Below are 15670 nucleotides of genomic sequence, written 5' to 3' on the forward strand. Positions count from 1 at the left end.
TAAAATCCTAAGTATTTCATATATATGTCTTGTATTTACAAGCCTGTAGAAGATTTAATAATCAGTTCTTCTAATTCAGTCTTCGATGTCTTACTCAAGAATGTCTTACAAAGCCATTACCATTCACTTGCTTCGCAACTAATTAAGTCATTTCACTTCTTCAGCTGAGTAGAAAACTCTATTACTTTCTTGTTTGCAACTTTTCCCCAGTGTGCATTCAGGTAGAAGAACGAAAGTATAAAAACCTGGGGAATGGGAGAGGTGGTAGGTAAATGAAATCTTTTTTTAAAATTTTATTTATACAGTTATGGCTGCACTGAGTCTTTGCTGCTGCACGCAGGCTTTAAGTGTGGCCTGCTCTTCGTTGTGGTACACAGGCTTCTCATTGCAGTGGCTTCTCTTGTTGTGGAGTATGGGTTCTGGGCACACAGGCTTCAGTAATTATGGCCTGCAGGCTTAGCTGCTTTGCAGCACGTGAAATCTACCCAGAGCCGGGGTCAAACCCGTCTCCTGCACTGGCAGGCAGATTCTTAACCACTAGATGACAAGGGAGGTCCTCAAGTCTCACAGTTACTGAGCTCATTTTAGTTGAAATTGAGTAAGGCAGATAAATGTAAAATACAAGACACTGTGTAACAAACGTGTTATGATTATCTAGCACCTCCCTTCTGTTAATTCTTCCATATATCTAAGGATAGAAACTTCTCTTTCTAGGCTTATCTACTTTTTCAATTTCTCTCCTTCACATTAATGACCTGAGATTTCCCTTCCTTCCCCTACATAAAAACTCCTTTTTAAAACACCTATTTTGAGCCTATTCTTAACTGAGAGCCTTGAATGAAAACTCATTTTCATAGGTACTCAATATACTACTGCTACTGCTAAGTCACTTCAGTCGTGTCCGACTCTGTGCAACCCCATAGACGGCAGCCCACCAGGCTCCCCTGTCCCTGGGATTCTCCAGGCAAGAACGCTGGAGTGGGTTGCCATTCCCTTCTCCAATGCATGAAAGTGAAAAGTCAAAGTGAAGTCGCTCAGTCATGTCCGACCCTCAGCGACCCCATGGACTGCAGCCTTCCAGGCTCCTCCGTCCATGGGATTTTCCAGGCAAGAGTGCTGGAGTGGGGTGCCATTGCCTTCTCCAACTCAATATACACACTTCCTCACAAACAGTTCCTAAAGTAAATTTTTAGCTACCTTCAAGTCATTCTATGTTAGAAAATGTTAGTCTTACTATAATAAATGCTGTATGAATGGCAGGTATATCAGAACTGAAAGTAGTTTCCAAATGGTCACCTAAACATACCCAGTGCTGTTTCATTTAATTCCCTCCTTAAAGCACGTCTGGGAAAGAATAATCAGCAGTGACTTTGCCAGAAGAGTCCTGTTTGTTGTCAGCGCATGATTCTAAGTGCAGACACCAGGAGCCTCTTACTTTAGACACTTCTGTTCACCTACTCATCTTGTCTCCTCAGTAGGCATAAAAGGCATTCTGGATGGTGGGTAGTTTCAGGGCACTGAGCTAGAAAGAACCAGATCTTCCAAGAGGAAGAGCAGCACAACTAAGAGCTACATACAATCATTTGGGGGACGGGGGGCGGGTGGAGCACTTTGACCTTCAAAGTTACTTTAGAATCCTCTGAAACAGGCCTATAGTTTCCCTCCTTCCTTCTACTTTCTTTGGGTTTAACTGTTACAATTCTTTCTCTAACTTCTTCAAATGAATACTTAGATCATTGATGTTTTGCTTTCAGTCTTTTCCAAGAAATGCATTTAAGCATATAAATAAATTTCCCTATAAGTACAGGAAGGTCATATGTTTTCATAAATGACATTTTCATTATCATTCAGCTCAAAACATTTTGTTAGTTTTTCTTTCTTTCACTTAGAAGAATATTGCTTAAATATCAAACATTTGGAAATTTTCTTATTATCACTTATTACTGATACCTACCTTAATTCCAATGTGATCAGAAAACACATTCTGTGTAATCTGAATCTATGAAACTTGTTGAAACTTCATGGCCAAGCAAATAATTAATTCTTACATTTTGAAAATATTTTGCCCATAGATTGAGTTTTCCACATAAACGACAAATTACTACAATCTTATTTTTTCCTTTCGGGTTCTTAAGACTTTAATTTCTTTTCTTGCTATACTGGTTAGGACCATCAATAACAAATAGTAATAATAACTGTCATCTTACTTCATTTTTAATTTAAAAAGAATACTACTAAAATATCTCATTCAGCATGATGTCTGCTGTGTTTTTTTAAATTCTCAATTAGAAATTTCTTCTAACTACCTGAAATATTTTCCTTAACGAACTGGTTTGAGTTTTATCAAATGCTTTTCATCTACCTACTGTTTCATTTTATTATGTTACAATGGTACACTATACTTGTGGGTTTTTTTTTTTTTACTTGTGGATTTTTAAAAAAATTTCCTTTACTACCTATCATGAATCTATCTTAGTCATGATTTATTACCTTTTCATACATTGTCAAATTTTACTTGCTATATATTTTATGATTTCTCTATGTATATCCATGTGAAATAAACATAATTTTCCTTTTTTTGTTATTTTTCTGGCTTTTAACAACAAATTTATACTGGGCTTACAGAATGAATAGGGGGCCATTTCAAATTTTTACTGCCTAGAAATCTAATTAAATTTGGGACTTATTTCTTTAAAGTTACATATACAGAGTGAAGTAAGCCAGAAAGAAAAACACCAATACAGTATACTAACACATATATATGGAATTTAGGAAGATGGCAATGACGACCCTGTATGCAAGACAGGGAAAGAGACACAGATGTGTATAATGGACTTTTGGACTCAGAGGGAGGGAGAGGGTGGGATGATTTGGGAGAATGACATTCTAACATGTATACTATCATGTAAGAATTGATTCGCCAGTCTATGTCTGATGCAGGATACAGCATGCTAAAAAAAAATAAAAATAAAAAAAATAAAGTTACATAGAAATTGTCAGTAAAACCATGTAGTCATTTATTTCCCTTATGGTAAGTTGCTTTTCTTTTTTTTAATAAACCCAGATCTACCATTACTTTAACCAGGAGTATGCAAGCTTTCTACTTCTTTTTAAGTCAGCTGTAAGTTACAATTTTTCCAGCCATTTACTCACTTCATCTAACTTTTCCTAATTATTAATTTACTAATGATTCTCTCTCTACCTACAATGCCATTTTTACTCATTACATGTTTCACTGACTGGTACCCTTATTTTCTTCCCCTTTTTTAAATTTTTTAATTTAAGTAAAACCAACCTGCAACACTATGCTAGTTCTAGGTGCACAATATAGTGATTCAGTATATCTATACATTACAAAATGATCACAATAAGTCTTGTTACCACCTGTCACCATGCAAAGTTATTACAATATTATTGACTATATTACCTATGCTGTATATTTTATCCCCATGACTCATTATTTTCTAACTGTAAGTTTTTATCTCTTAATTTTTCTTACCTATTTCACTTATCCCGCCACCCTCTATATCCCTCCTCTCTGGCAATACCACTTGTTTATTCTCTGTATCTATGAGACTATTTGCTTCATTATGTTTGATTCATTTGTTTTCTAGATTCCACATGTAACTGAAATCATATTTGTCTTTCTCTGACTGACTTCACTTAGCATTACTATCTTCTAGGTCCACTCATATTTTCACAGACAGGATTTCATTTGTTTTTATGGCCGAATGCATATACCAAATCTGTATCCATTCATCTATTGACAGACACTTAGGTTGCTTCTATATCTTCCCTACAGTAATTAATGCTGAAAGGAACATGGGGTGCATATATCTTTCTGATTTAGTGGGATTTTTCCAGAGGAAAAAAAACCCAGAAATAGAACTGCTGGACTGTATGGTAGGTCTGTTTTTAATTTTTAGAGGAAGCTCCATACTGTTTTTTCATAATCGCTATACCACTTTAGACTCCCACCAACACTCAGGCCTAGTGTTATGGGTAACTGGCACACACAACGATTCTAGTGCTCTCTTCTACCTGTTTAGTTGTTGTCAATACCAAGTTCTGCCTCTTACTCTAAAAAGGAACTCACAGGCATATGAAGTATATAGTACACTTGGATCCTAACAGGCCGTCAAACAATTCAACTTTCTCGTTTAATTATTAAATCTTTCTGATAAGGCAAAGAGACCCAATCAGTTGTTTGTCTTTTTTTTCAGCTGTGCAGGATGTGGGAACTTAGTTCCTTGACTGGTACTGAACTCATGCAGAAGAAGCAAGGAGTCCTAACCACTGGACCATGAGGGGAATTCTCCCCACTCAGTCTTCAAAAATGAAGAGGACTTTTTCCATAAAGTTCAATTTTGGAGGACTGAAATGGGGATCCACTGATTCCAAGACTGCCCTGTAGAGAGAGGCAAAGGGAAGCTTTAGCTAGGACTGGTTCATTCTGGTCAGGCTATGGTATTTATTTCTTCTGAAATTAGGCTGTCAGTGTATTTGGACAAGGTTATAACTTGGATATTTACCTCTCCTCAGAGAAGGCAATGGCACCCCACTCCAGTACTCTTGCCTGGAAAATCCCATGGACAGAGGAGCCTGGTAGGTTGCAGTCCATGAGGTCACTAAGAGTCGGACACGACTGAGCGACTTCACTTTGACTTTTCACTTTCATGCATTGGAGAAGGGAATGGCAACCCACTCCAGTATTCTTGCCTGGAGAATCCGGGGGACGGGGGAGCCTGGTGGGCTGCCGTCTATGGGGTCACACACAGTCGGACACGACTGAAGCAACTTAGCAGCAGCAGCAGCATAACTTACACAAAACCCATTTCTATTGTGGAAAGGGCTTCACAATTCACACTCTTCCCATGACTCTAAAGTAACCAGACAACAGATAGAATATAAAGGTTCTATGCATCCCATTTTTATTCTACTGCGTTGTGACATGCTTTTAAGAGTCCCAAACAAGATAAATCCTAGAAGAAACACATCAAGACATATATTAATCAAACTAACAAAAATGAAATACAAAAAAAAAAAAAAAAAAAAACATGAAAAGCAGCAAGGGAAAAGCAAAAAATAACATACAAGGGAATCCCCATAAGGCTATCAACTAATTGTTCAGCAGAAACTCTGCAGGCCAGAAAAGGAGTGGCAGGATGTATTTAAAGTGATGAAAACACCTACAACCAAGATTACTCTTCCCAGCATGGATCTCATTCAAATTTAATGGCGAAATGAAAAGCCTTACAGACAAGCAAACGCTCAGAATTCAACACTACCAAGCTGCCTTTAAACAAATGCTAAAAGAACTTCTCGAGGCAGAAAACACAAGAGAATAAAAAAACCCACAAAACCAAACCCCAAACAATTAAGAAAATGGCAATGGGAAAGTATACATCAGTAATTTCTTTAACTGTATATGGATCAAATGCCCCAACCAAATGACATAGACTGGCTGAATGGATACTAAACAAAACCTGTGTATAGGCTACCTACAGGAGACCCGCTTCAGACACACACAGACTGAAAGTAAGAGGCTGGAAAAAGACACTCCATGCAAAAGAAAGCTGGAGCAGCAATATTCTTATCAGACAAAATAGCCTAAAATAAAAACTGCCACAAGAGATAAGGATACTACATAATGATCAAGGAATCAATTGAAGAAGAAGATATAATTTTTATATCTTTTATATATGAATTTATATTCATAAATATTTATGCATCTAACACAGGAGCACCTCAATACATAAGGCAAATGCTAACAACCCTAGAAGGAAAAACTGACAGTAACACAATAAGAGTGGGAGATTTTAACACCCCACTTACACCAGTGGACACATAATTCAGGCAGAAACCAAGGAAACACAAGCTTTAAGTGACACAATAGACCAGATAGATTCAATTGCTATTTATAGGACATTACAACTGAAAGCAGAAGAATATGCCTTCTTCTCAAAAGCACATGGAACATTTTTCAGGATAGATTATATCTTGAGTCACAAACCAAGCCTCGGAAAACCTAAGAAAACTGAAATTTTATCAAGCATCTTTTCCAACCACAATGCTATGAGATTACAAATCAATTGCAGGGGAACAAAACCTGTAATACACACGCAGGCTAAACAGTGTGATGCCATAAATAACCAAGTGATCACTACAGAAATTAAAGAGGAAATTTAAAAAATACACAGAAACAAATGACAATGAAATGACACTGACGATGACCCAAAACCTATGGGACCCAGCAAAAACAGTTCTAAGAGAAAAGTTTATAGCAATTCAATCTCACCCCAAGAAACAAGAAAAATCTCAAATAAATAATCTAATCTTACGCCTAAAGCAACTAGAGAAAGAAGAACAAGGAAAACCCAAAGTCAGTAGAAGAAAAGAAATCATAAAGATCAGAGCAGAAATAAATGAAATAGAAACAAAGAAAAGAAAACCATGAACAAGATGAAAAGACAACCCTCAGAATAAGAGAAAATATTTGCAAATAAAACATACAAAGGAATAATCAATCTCCAAAATATACAAACAGCTCATGGAGCTCAATATAAAAAACAATCCAACCAAAAAATGGGTTCAGTACAGTTCACTCAGTCATGTCTGACTCTTTGCGACCCCATGGACTGCAGCACGCCAGGCCTTCCTGTCCATTATCAACTCCCGGAGCTTGCTCAAACTCATGTCCATTGAGTCCGTGATGTCATCCAACCATCTCATCCTTGGTCGTCCCCTTCTCCTCCTGCCTTCAATCTTGCAAGCATCAAGGTCTTTTCAAATAAGTCAGTTCTTCGCATCAGGTAGTCCAAGTATTGGAGCTTCAGCTTCAGCATCAGTGCTTCCAATGAATATTCAGAACTGATTTCCTTTAGGATGGACTGGTTGGATCTCCTTGCTGTCCAAGGGACTCTCAAGAGTCTTCTCCAACACCACAGTAAAAAGCATCAATTCTTTGGCACTCAGCTTTCTTTATGGTCCAACTCTCACATCCATACATGACTACTGGAAAAACCATAGCTTTGACTAGACAGACGTTTGTCAGGAAAGTAATGTCTGCTTTTTAATATGCTGTTAACGTTGGTCATAGCTTTTCTTTCAAGGAGCAAGCATCTTTGGATTTCAGGGTTGACTGGTTCCAGCCAACAACTCCAGGAAGGCCTTTGCCCAGGCCCCCATGTTGACCAACATCCAGTGACAGGTAAAGGTTCACACATTCAAGAGGACCAGCAGTGGTACAACCATGCCACTGAGCATGTCCTCCAGCTACGTGAAACAGCTGAAGGGCATGGCCCTGCTACTCACGGCCTGACAGAACATAATCCACTGGAGAAGAGAATGGCAAACCACTTTAGTATTCTTGCCTTGAGAATCCCATGAACAGTATGAAAAAGCAAAAAAGATATGACACTGACAGATGAGCCTCCCAGGTCAGTAGGTATCCAATATGCTATTGGGGAAGAGCAGAGAAATAGCTCAAGAAAGAATGTTCAGACTATGTTCTTTCAGCTCAAGAAAGAATGAAGAGGCTGAGCCAAAGTGGAAATGATGCCCAGTTGTGGACATATCTGGTGGTGAAAGTAAAGTCTGATGCTGCAAAGAACAATACTGCATAGGAACCTGGAATGTCAGGTGCGTGAATCAAGGTAAATTGGATGTGGTCAAGCAGGACATGGCAAGACTGAACATGGCCATTTTAGGAATCAGTGAAATAAAATGGACAGGAATGGGCAAATTTAATTCCGATGACCACTACATCTACTACTATGGGCAAGAATCCTTTAGAAGAAATGGAGTAGCCCTCACAGTTAACAAGAGTTTGAAATGCAAACTTGGATACAGTCTCAAAAATGACCAAATGATCTGGGCTCGTTTCCAAGGCAAACCATTCAACATCATAGTAATCAAAGTCTATGCCCCAAACACTAATGCTGAAGAAGCTGAACGATTCTATGAAGACCTACAATGCCTTCTAGAACAACAACAACAATAACAAAAGTTCTTTTCATCATAGGGGACTGGATGCAAAAGTAGAAAGTCAAGAGATACCTGGAATAATAGCAAAGTTGGCCTTGGAGTACAAAATAAAGCACAGCAAAGTCTAACAGAGTTTTGTAAAGAGAACGTGCTGGTCATGGCAAACACCATCTTTCAACAACACAAGAGATAACTCTACATATGAATATCACCATATGGGCAATACCAATATCAGACTGATTATATTCTTTGCAGCTGAAGATGGAGAAGCTGTATACAGTCAGCAACAACAAGACCTGGAGTTGACTGTGGCTCATTCCATTAGCTCCTTATTGCAAAATTCAGGCTCAAATCGAAGAAAATAGGGAAAACCACCAGGCCATTTAGGTATGTCCTAAATCAAATCCCTTATTACACAGTAGAGGTGACAAATAGATTCAAGGGATTAGATCTGGTAGACAGAATGTCCGAAGAAATATGGACAGAGGTTCATAACACTGTACAAGAGGTGGTGACCAAAACCATCCCCAAGAAAAAGAAACACAAGAAGGCAAAGTGGTTGTCTGAGGAGGCCTTACAAATAACTAAGAAAAGAAAAGCAAAAGGCAAGGGAGAGAAGGAAAGATATACACATTTGAATGCAGGGTTCCAGAAAACAGCAAGGAGAGATAGTCTTCCTAAATGAACAATGCAAAGAAAGAGAGGAAAACAATAGAATGGGAAAAACTAGAGATCTCTTTAAGAAAATTAGAGATACTAAGGGAACATTTCATGCAAAGACGGGCATAATAAAGGACAGAAACAGCAAGAAGCAGCAGAAGAGATTAAGAAGAGGTGGCAAGAATACACAGAAGAACTATACAAAAAAGTTCTTAGTGACCCAGATAACCACAATTGTGTGGTCACTCACCTAGAGCCTGATGTCCTGGAGTGTGAAGTCAAGTGGGCCTTAGGAAGCATCACTACGAACAAAGCTAGTGGAGGTGATGGAATTCCAGCAGAGCTATTTCAAGTCCTAAAAGATGAGGCTGTGAAAATGCTGCACTCAATATGCTAGCAAATCTGGAAAACTCAGTAGTGGCCACAGGACTAGAAAAGGTCAGTTTTCATTCCAATCCCAAAGAAAAGCAATGCCAAAGAATGTTCAAATAACCATACAATTGCACTCATTTCACATGCTAGCAAGATTATGCTCAAAATCTTTCAAGCTAGGCTTTAGCAGTATGTGAATTGAGAACTTCCAGATGCACAAGCTGGGTTCAGAAAAGGCAGAGGAACCAGAGATCAAACTGCCAATTTCTATGATCTGCTGGATCACAGAAAAAGCAAGGGAATTAAAAAAAAAAATCTACTTCTGCTTCATGATTATGCTAAAGCCTTTGACTGTGTGGATCACAACAAACTGTGGAAAATTCTTAAGGAGATGGGCACACCCGATCATCTTACCTGCCTCCTGAGAAACCTGTATGCAGGATAAGAAGCAACAGTTATCACTGGACATGGAACAACGGACTGCTTCAAAACTGGTAAAGGAGTACATCGAGGCTGTACACTGCCACCTGCTTATTTAACTTATATGCAGAGTACATGATGAGAAGTGCCAGGCTGTATGAATCACAAGGTGGAATCAAGATTGCCGGGAGAAATATCAATAACCTCAGATATGCAGATGATACCACCCTAATGGCAGAAAGTGAAGAGGAACTAAAGAGCCTCTTGATGAAGGTAAAAGAGGAGAGTGAAAAAGCTGGCTTAAAACTCAACATTGAAAAAATGAAGATCATGGCATCTGGTCCCATCACTTCACGGCAACTAGATGTGGAAAAAATGGAAACAGTGACAGATTTTATTTCCTCAGGCTCCAAAATCACTGTGTACAGTGACTGCAGCCATGAAATTAAAAGATGCTTGGCTCCTTGCGAAAAAAGCTATGACAAACCTAGACAGCATATTAAAAAGCAGAGACATCACTTTACCAACAAAGGTCCATCTAGTCAAAGCTATCTTTTTTTCCAGTATCATGTATGGATGTGAGAGTTGAACCATAAGGAAGGCTGAACACCAAAAAACTGATGCTTCAGAACTGCACTGCTGGAGAAGACTCGAGAGTCCCTTGGACAGCAAGGAGATCAAAACAGTCAATCCTAAAGTGTATCAACCCTGAATATTCATTGGAAGGACTGAAGCTCCAATACTTTGGCCACCTGATACAAAGGGCTGATTCATTAGAAAGGACCCTGATGCTGGGAAAGACTGACGGCAAGAGGAAAAGAGGGCAACAGAGGGTAAGATGGTTGGAAGGCATCACTGACTCAATGGCCATGAGTTTACGCAATCTCAGGGAGAAGGACAAAGAAGGCTAGCATGCTGCAGTTCATGGGGTTGCAGAGGGCGAATATGACTTGGTGACTGAACAACAACAACATGGCTGATTCATGTTGTTGTACAGCAGAAATTAACAACACTGTAAAGCAACTATATTTCAATAAAAAGATATAAAAACTTCAAAAAAGCCCCATCCTGTAACTGGTGTAAATCTATAGAAATTCTCCCTGAACTCTGACTATGCTGTAATGACTTCTTTTTGGTACAGGACATAGATAGAGATGTGTTATGGATTATCCTTTGTGTCTGTGAAAATGAATAAAGGAAACCTCATTTAAAATGGAATCAGGAAGCTCTGAAGGGGGATCTGTCACTCATGTATGACTCACCATAGCTTACAGACCCAAACAAAATTTTCTTCTGACCAGCAACAAGCTTTCCATCACCTACAGCCACCACAACCCTCCCCAATTTTCTCCTTTCCTCTATAAAAGAAGTCCATCTCCTGTGTTCTCCAAACTTGCCTGTGGTTTGTCATCATTGGCTTATCCCAAATTATAATTCTCTACTATTCCCAAATAAACTCATCTTGTTAGCAAAATAATTGGCTCTTTTGTTTTTTAAGGTCAACATATCCTTTTGTGTGTCAGAAATATTCTGTAACATAAGTCAGAGAGATGAAAAGTCAAAAAAGGGACAGATAGAGATACATGATTCAGTGACGATAATGCATATATGAATACCCTGGGCATTAATGTGGACCACTGTATGTGTATACACATTAAGAAAGCATAATACCAAAAAGGATACAAATCAAACTCACATGATGCACAATAACCACGACCTTCAAAAGTCTACACACACACACACACACACACACACACACAAAACTATTACACTAAAACAAATTTGGCAAAGTTGCAAGATATAAAACCAAGAGAAAATATCAGTTGCATCTCTACACACTAAAAATGAATAACCCAGGAAAACAAAATTAAGAAAACAATTCCATGTACAACAGCACCAACTACTAAGAGAAAAATACTTTTAAATAAGTAGGCCAAATACATGTACACGGAAAACTACAAAACACTACTGATGGAAATTAAAGACACAAAGAAATAGAAAGAAATTCTACCTGCATGGATAGGAAGGCTTCATATTGTCAGGATTACCTAAAGTAAGCTAAAGAATCAAAACTTGAAATGAAAGAAAATTTCCCTATGAAAATTTTGATGTTTTTTGCAGAAATGGAAAAATTCATCCTGAAACACATATGAAAAGGAACCCTGAGTAGGCAAAAACAATATTGGGGAAAAAAAAAAAAAGAAACAAAATTGGAGGACTTAATACATTCTGATTTTAAAATTTACTACAAAGATATGGTAATCAAAATACTGACATGGTGGCATACAGACAGACATACAGAACAGTTGAATAGAATGGAGACCCCAGAAAAAAAACCTTTCATATACAGTTTAATGAATTTTGACAAGGGTGCCAAGATGATTCAATGGGGAAAGAACAACCTGGTGCTGGGAAAACTGGATATTCACATGCATAAGAATGAAGTTGGATGCTTACCTTACACCATATGGAAAAATTAACTCAAAATAGATCAAAGACTAAAACTATAAAACTACTATAGAAGAAAACTTACAGGAAAAAAACTCCACAATGTTAGATTTGGCAATGATTTCTTGGATATGACACCAATAGCTCAGGCAAGAACAAAACAATAGATATAATGGTCTTCATCAAAATTTAAAACTTTTATATATCAAAGGACACTATGAAGTAAGTGAGAAGGCAACTCGTGAAATAGAAGAAAATATCTGTAAACTATGTATCTGATAAGGAGTTAATAGCCAGAATATGTAAAGTTCTACAACAAAACAACAGAAAAGAAAGTCTAATTAAAAAATGGACAAAAGACTTATAGACATCTCTCCAAAGAAGATACGCAAATGGCCAATAGGCACATGAAAAAATGTTCAACATCATGAGTCATTAGTGAAATGTAAATCAGAACTGCAGTTAGATTCATTAGGATGGCTATTACTGAAAAGAATAGAAAAAACAAGTGCTAGTGAATATGTAGAGGAATCAGAACCCTTGTGCACTGTTGACAGGAATGGACAATAGTGAAGCAATGTGCAAACAGTGTAACAATTAAAAATAAAAGTTTCAAATTAAAATTGGTAAAAATTTAACATAAAAAGATAACACAAAGGGACCTTCCTGATGGTGCAGTGGTTGAGAATTCATCTGCCAATACAGGGCACATGGGTTCAGTCCCTGATCCAGGAAGAACCCACATGCTGCAGAGCAAATAAGCCCACACACCACAACTACTGAGCCCCCACGTTGCAACTCCTGAAGCGCACATGCACCCTAGAGTCCATGCTCTGCAACAAGAAGCCACCACAATGAGCAACCTGCATACCACACCACAACTAGAGAAAGCTCGCACAGCAACAAAGACCGAGAGCAGGCAAAAAAAAAAAAAGGAAGACAAAATTTTTGAAAACTTTAAAGATAAAACAAAATTACCATATAATCCAGCAACTCTAATTACAGATACAGATCCAAAAGAATTGAAAATACAGATGTGGAAAGATTATTTGTACATTAAGGCTCATAACAGCATTATGTCCAATAGCCAAAAGGTGATAACAATTCAAATGCGCATCAACATTTGGATAAATGGATAAACAAAATGCAGCATTATACATGTAATGGTATTTCAACCTGAAAAAAGGAATTAAATTCTGATACGTTATAACGTGGATGAACCCTGAAAACATTAAGTGGAATACGTCAGACACAAAAGGACAAATACCATGTGACTCCACTTAATTATACTGAGAATAGTCAAATTCATAGAAACAGGAAGTAGAATGGTAGCTGCCAGGGGCTAAGGGGAGAGAGAAATGGGGAGTTACTGTTTAATGGGTACTGTTTCAGTTTGGAATGATGAAAACATTCTGGAGATGGATGGTGGCAATGGTTGCAAGACAACGTGAATGCACTTAATGCCACTTGAGTGTATACTTCAGTTCAGTTCAGTCCCTCAGTTGTGTCCAACTCTTTGTGACCCCATGAAACACAGCGCACCAGGCCTCCCTGTCCATCACCAACTCCCGGAGTTAACCCAAACCCATGTCCATTGAGTCAGTGATGCCATCCAACCATCTCATCCTCTATCGCCCCCTTCTCCTCCTACCCTAAATTTTTCCCAGCATCAGGGTCTTTTCAAATGAGTCAGCTCTTCTGATCAAGTGGTCAAAGTGTTGGAGTTTCAGCTTCAACATCAGTTCTTCCAATGAACACCCACGACTGATCTCCTTGCAGTCCAAGGGACCCTCAAGAGTCTTCTCCAACACCACCATTAAAAAGCATCAATTCTTCAGCGCTCAGCCTTCCTTATAGTCCAACTCTCACATCCATACATGACCACTGGAAAAACCATAGCCTTGACTAGACAGCCCTCCGCTGACAAGGTAATGTCTCTGCTGTCTAGGTTGGTCATAACTTTCCTTCCAAGGAATAAACGTCTTTTAATTTCATGGCTGCGATCATCATCTGCAGTGATTTTGGAGCCCCCCAAAATAAAGTCAGCCACTGTGTCCACTGTTTCCCCATCTATTTCCCATGAAGTGATGGGACCAGATGCCATGATCTTAGTTTTCTGAATGTTGAGCTTTAAGCCAACTTTTTCACTCTCCTCTTTCACTTTCATCAAGAGGCTCTTTAGTTCTTCCTCACTTTTTGCCATAAGGGTGGTGTTATCTGTGTATCAGAGGTTACTGATATTTCTCCCGGCAATCTTGATTTCAGTTTGTGCTTCCTCCAGCCAAGCGTTTCTCATGATGTGTTCTGCATATAAGTTAAATAACCAGGGTGACAATATATAGCCTTGACATACTCCTTTTCCTATTTGGAACCAGTCTGTTGTTCCATGTCCAGTTCTAACTGTTGCTTCCTGACCTGCATACAGGTTTCTCAAGAGGCAGGTCAGGTGGTCTGGTATTCCCATCTCTTTCAGAATTTTCCACAGTTTATTGTGATCCACACAGTCAAAGGCTTTGGCATAGTATATACTTAGAAATGATTAATACTGTATTTTTTTGGCCATATCACATGTGTTGTAGGATCTTAGTTCCCCAACCAGAGACAGAACCAAGGCCCACAGCAGTGAAAATGCTGAGTCTTATTAACTGCTGGACTGCTAGGGAAGTCCCCAAATGATTAATTTTATGTTATGTATATTTTGCCACCAAAAAAAGGGTAAAAATTAGAAGAATATTTTGTTGTCCAACTGCAGAACTACGGTCTGGTGGTAGCAATAGGAAGCTAGCAGAATGATAACCACACTTTCTATCCCATGTTACAGAGTATGAAAGAATATACTCTTCTTAATAAAAGGCTTCCCAGGGAAGGGTATAGTCATTAGAGAAAGCCAAGGTTTCCGGTGAGGTATTGTCACCAGAAAGTGAGGTATTGTCAAAAAGGCTGAGGCTATAAGTGAAATATTTCTTAGAAACACAATAAGAAATTTTAAGTCGCAGAGCGTAAAAGAATGTTTAAGTTGAACAATACAGGAAAGAGAATGCAGGACCACTCAACTGGGGAAGGAGGAATAAGATTGAGAATCAAGAGGAAGAGAAAGGAAGATGGTGGGAGGACTGACTTCTAACAGCCTCAGGGCTCAGAATGGTCCTGTGCTTTGAAAATTGTAACTACAGCAAACTTTCATTCAACACTTGTTACATTAGTCACTGTCCTACCCACTTTACATGTATTACCTCCAGTTTTAACAAAACTGGCCTTGATGATTCTGCCTGCAACTGAATTTCTCCTCAGTTACATGAAGATGTTAACTTAATATTCATTCAAATAAAAGAAATGCTTGTGGCTATGGCTGCGATTTATGAAACCAATATCTTTCAAGTATTTAAAGGGGGATTTTTTGTTACCCAGTTAGTTCATGTCCCCTCAGTAGTACCTCTCCATTATCTTAACCACATGTATACTAAAATACATTAAAAACTATATTTAAATAGTAAAAATATGCAAACATAATCATACCCTAATCTTTGGTTGTTCAGTCCTAGATTTAGTTTATGTTTTCCTTTCTAGTCTTTCTCCCACTCCCAACCCCTACTTCTGACTCCACAGTATAAATAACTTTACTGGTTTTCTAGATTACAAAAGAAAAGACAAACGTTATCATTAAAAAAAAAAAAAAGCAAAATCACCTCAAATGGTTAATTCTTTATCTACATTAATATAGTAGGGATTACTCCTGGATAATAAATGACCTAAAAAGCCATGCAAAATAAGCAACACACTGACA

General features: G+C 38.2%; 1 protein-coding gene across 2 annotated transcripts in view; it reads right to left on the reverse strand.

Annotated features, from left to right (window-relative positions):
- Window positions 1-15670, reverse strand: part of CCDC66 (coiled-coil domain containing 66) — a 49428-nt gene that overhangs the window by 17646 nt on the left and 16112 nt on the right. The gene's annotated exons all lie outside the window — the stretch shown is intronic.

The sequence above is a fragment of the Capra hircus genome, chromosome 22 (assembly GCF_001704415.2).
Source record: "Capra hircus breed San Clemente chromosome 22, ASM170441v1, whole genome shotgun sequence".
Lineage (NCBI taxonomy): Eukaryota > Metazoa > Chordata > Mammalia > Artiodactyla > Bovidae > Capra > Capra hircus.